The sequence below is a fragment of the Triticum aestivum genome, chromosome 2D (assembly GCF_018294505.1).
Source record: "Triticum aestivum cultivar Chinese Spring chromosome 2D, IWGSC CS RefSeq v2.1, whole genome shotgun sequence".
Classification (NCBI taxonomy): domain Eukaryota; kingdom Viridiplantae; phylum Streptophyta; class Magnoliopsida; order Poales; family Poaceae; genus Triticum; species Triticum aestivum.
The window spans coordinates 613,172,275-613,176,374 of record NC_057799.1 but is presented as its reverse complement, the minus strand read 5'-3'; the positions used below and the strand labels follow the sequence as shown (position 1 = coordinate 613,176,374).

At 47.4% G+C, this 4,100-nt stretch overlaps 1 long non-coding RNA gene across 4 annotated transcripts; it reads right to left on the bottom strand.

The window, feature by feature from the left end:
- Positions 1-562: 562 nt before the first annotated feature.
- Positions 563-1,687, bottom strand: LOC123050403 (uncharacterized). 4 transcript variants are annotated; one of them, XR_006423764.1, is made up of 4 exons: positions 1,202-1,687; positions 1,056-1,120; positions 909-974; positions 563-792 (listed from the first exon to the last, which is right to left on the bottom strand). It is a non-coding gene; the product is annotated as an uncharacterized lncRNA (long non-coding RNA). The 4 variants fall into 4 exon arrangements; XR_006423762.1 differs by having other exon boundaries at positions 1,056-1,117; XR_006423763.1 differs by having other exon boundaries at positions 909-1,120.
- Between the last annotated feature and the right edge of the window lie 2,413 nt (positions 1,688-4,100).

The following is a 4,100-nucleotide window of genomic DNA, read 5'->3' as shown; positions in this document are numbered from 1 at the left end:
AGTTTAAAGAATCTCATGCACTATGGCAGGTAAAATTATTTGACATATTTTGGAAATGCAGTCAAATGAATATTAACATTCTAGCACTGCACCTGTTCAGCAAACTTTGGATTTGAGTCAAACATCAGCTAGCTCTGGATTTGATTCAAACATCAGTTCTAGACTCTAATGTCTCTGAAGTTGCATTATTATTGTGTAGACAGCTAATATGATCATTCTCTCATATCAAGAAATCCATTATAACGCTACAAGCTTAATTATTGCAAACAAAAACTCTCAAGGAACTTACAGGGAAAGAGTTTATGAGTTCATTTCACTGACATAATTCGACCTGTATTCACTTACTGTGAATAACAAACACACAACACAAAATCAACAGTTACCTAAATTGGAAAGCGTTGCATTATCATGAACTCATATATCAAGAAAGGTTTATTTAAGCCAATCAATCCAGTTAGATAGGTCATAAATTCAGCAATCAGTCCATAACACCATCACAACAAGCTTACAACAGAGTTAAAATAGATTCAACAATACTGCTTAGCAAGAATGAGAACAAATTATAGTTATCAAATGAAAAGCAAGTGAATATACAAGATAGAGTGTAGATGCACATTAATATAGAACGACATACATTCGGTGGTTAAGTGGAACAGAATCCCAATATGGTAATGTTGACAGCCGGCGAAACGGGGTCATTTTGATAGTCTCATAAGGACGAGTAGGAGGTGTTTTGGAACCTCCAACCAACGAGCAAAGCTTCCGAGCGATCATTCCAAACCTCATGAAGGGCTGCAATTGTGTTCACACGGTTAAGTCATTTGATTGACAACGCTATGAGAGTTCCCATAAGGGGAGAGTGTCTATGATTGATGCTGTAGGCCAGAATAGGCAGGCAAATGACTCACCGATGGGCCCATCTTGATTCTGATGGAGAGAAGAGCTGTTTACTGATCCGAAGTGCTTGCAACAGACTACAAGCCTCAAGTAGTGTGGTGAGCAGGTGAGGACATATGTTCAGATCTGAAGATGGATACAGAATGGCGGTGGATTACCTCAGAATGGAGGTTGGACGAGCAGCACCGAGTATCCTCCCGCGACGAGAGGACCTTCCTTGCTGCTGGATCCTCCACCAACGGGGTCAGGCATCGAGTAGGGGTGGCAAAATAAATTGAGATCCGACCATACAGGATTAGATTACCTCTGGAGGTTGGACGTTCGAAGCCTTCGTCCAGGGGAGCGGCACCGAGTGTCCTCCGGTGACGAGGTCAGGCAACAGATTCGTTCGCCCACGGGGTCGGGGTCCTTGATTGTCCAGCGAAGAGGCGTCTTCTTCGGCGCCGTCTTCCTCGCCACCTACGACGGTTGAGCGGCAACGAGTATCCGCCGACGGGGTTTTCCTCGGCGCCGGATCCGACGACGACGAGGATGGAGCGGCAACGAGTAGACCCTCCGCCGCCGCCGGGTCTCTCCCTAGCCGCCGGATCCGCCGCCGCCGGGTCTCTCCCTAGCCGCCGGATCCGCCGCCGCCGGGTCTCTCCCTAGCCGCCGGATCTGCCGCCGACGGGGCTCTCCCTAGCCGCCGGATCCGCCGCCGACGAGCTGGCGCGGTGCGCGGCGGGGTCTGGAGAGAGAGGTGGTGATGACGGTTTGGTTTTTCTTTCTTGATGGGCAAGGCGGGGGTTCTTTTGTCTTGAGGGGCGCGGGCGCACGGCAGGGGTCGAGAGAGAGGTGGTGACCGGCCAGGTTTATGCGGATCGGTCTGGACTACCTCCCCGCGGGCACGAGGTGTCTCGAGGCCCAACAGCCCATTAAACATGGAAATACCATGTCAGATTTTTAGGCATGATAAATTGAACGTATTTCATTTCAATTTATGTTGATGCGAGGATGACAAATTTAATTGGCGAACACAACAATTTTTTGGCATGAAAATTAATTGGGACGGATTTGACATGCTTGCCAAGTAAACTTGACATCCTCGAAAAACATAATTTGCCAAGAAAAAGTTCAATTTGCCATGGCTAAAAATTTGACGTGCAAGTGCGGCGAGACAGATCTCTACTTTATTTATTTGTATTTATATAATACTCTATGTAATTGTGTGTGCGTTGCTATGAGGGTCAAATAATTTTTAACACAACAATAGTAGATGAAAAATACACCAGTGAGCCCATCTCATTGCCGGTGTTCAAACTACTTCAAAAAAAAGTCGGAGAAAGAAGAAGGAGATATACAAATCGCGTTTGCAGAAAATCCAAACTTTTCAAAACCCAGGCATTCTAAGCGATTCAGGCACGATCTCCTAATTCCAGCACACATGTGAGTCGATACGCAATCAAATGGTACATGAAATAATCTAAAATTACCAAAATAATAAAAAAATATAGGATGTGTCATGCATGATATGTAAATTATGGAATTGCTGCGTAAGGTAAGTAAATTACGTGATATATGGAACTGATGCAAAAGGTAAGTTAATTAAGACGAGAATGGTGCAATAGTGTAAAACATAAGTTAATTATTGTGATTGAGCGGCGTACGAGAATTTGCAGTCTGACCAAGGGTTCTGGGTTCTGCCACGCAGAAAAAGAAACCATAAGTATGTTTTAAGTGGTAGTTAATTGCCCTTCGTTGCAATGGGGGCATGAATATTATAGTGATTTGACACAAATCGTAATGAACACGTACATTTAGAACCATCATGCACATAGAAAGATATATTAGGGCACTCGATCGGTCGTAAAACCAAAATTATCTTTTGACGTCGCCGCCAACCGCACGCCCGGAAAAGTTGGATCGCTCGAGGGGATCAAGGAGGCGACTAGGGGTCCCTTGCGCGCCGCCGGTGACGCCGCCGGTTCCCTCTCTCTTCGTCGGCCGCTCCGGCGGCGGGAGGGAGGGGGAACCTCGGGTCTGTTCACTAGGTGGGTGTGTGGTAGGGTTAGGGTTGAGGGAGACGCTGCTGAGGCCGTTGCGGTGGTGTCGCGTCGGAATAAGTTTCTCCGGGCTCCGTTCGCGGTCAGGCGAGGCGTTTGCCTTCGTCTAGGAGCCAGCGGTGTTGGGGATCCCCGGATCTCGTCGAGGTCGCGGGCTATGGTGGTTGGAGGTCCATCGGCACTGGCCGTTTGGATCCTCAGATGGGTGATGGAGGTAGGGAGACGAAGACCTTTCTTCTTCCTTGTTGGTACGATTTGCTGCTGCTGCTGTTCTTCTCCTTCCTCTGCGCTGATGCTGGTGGGATATCCTGTTTTGCCCGGGCGGATGGCCCGGCCGCGGTGCTGGACCGGTCGGATGACTCGAGTTCTCTTCCTTCCGGAAGGGACACTTTTCGCGGTACTCAAAGCCAAAGATGGTGACGTCTGTTGCAGGTGTGTTGGATTGATGTCCATGCCCTCTCAGCGCTGGTGTCAAGAAAGGAGGAAGCAGCGTGGCGGCAATTGTACCGTGGTCGAAGATGATGACTTGTTTGCGACTGGTTGCAGATCCTTCTGCTGCAGGGGTCTTCTCTCAAGATTCAGGGATGATGACACAGGGCTCCGGAGATCTTCTTGTGTTATGGTTGTCTTAGGGTACTCTAGGTGTTCATGGTCCTTTGTTTTTGCGTTTCAGTGTGCTGGTAAGGGTCACCTACTCTGTACTGGTTCATGATTTGAATGAACAATTTCTCAAAAAAAGAACCATCATGCACATTAAGCAACATTGTTGACTTCTTTTTAACCCTTAACAAAACACTATTTTCTTCTTCCCTCATCCATCATATGAGCCTCTTCTTCTTCATCATCATCATCTTCTTTTTCTTCATCCTCCTCCTCCTCTTCTTCTTCTTCTTCCTCCACCCGCTATCTCTATCTCTTCTTCTTCTTCCTCCATTCACTATCTCCAAGTCGAGGCTCCATGGGAGTTTCAGAGGAGCACCAGGTCTCAACCTCCCTCGTAGAGCGGAGGTACGGCCGTGTGAGTGGCCATGCAACACTTTCATCAGCGAAGCCGGTTTCCAACATGAGTTCGAATAATTCATGGTGAACACTGGCTTGCCAATTTTGTCATAGATAAGAGATAAGTGCGATCAGTATCAACTTCTCACAAATTCCTTTGTG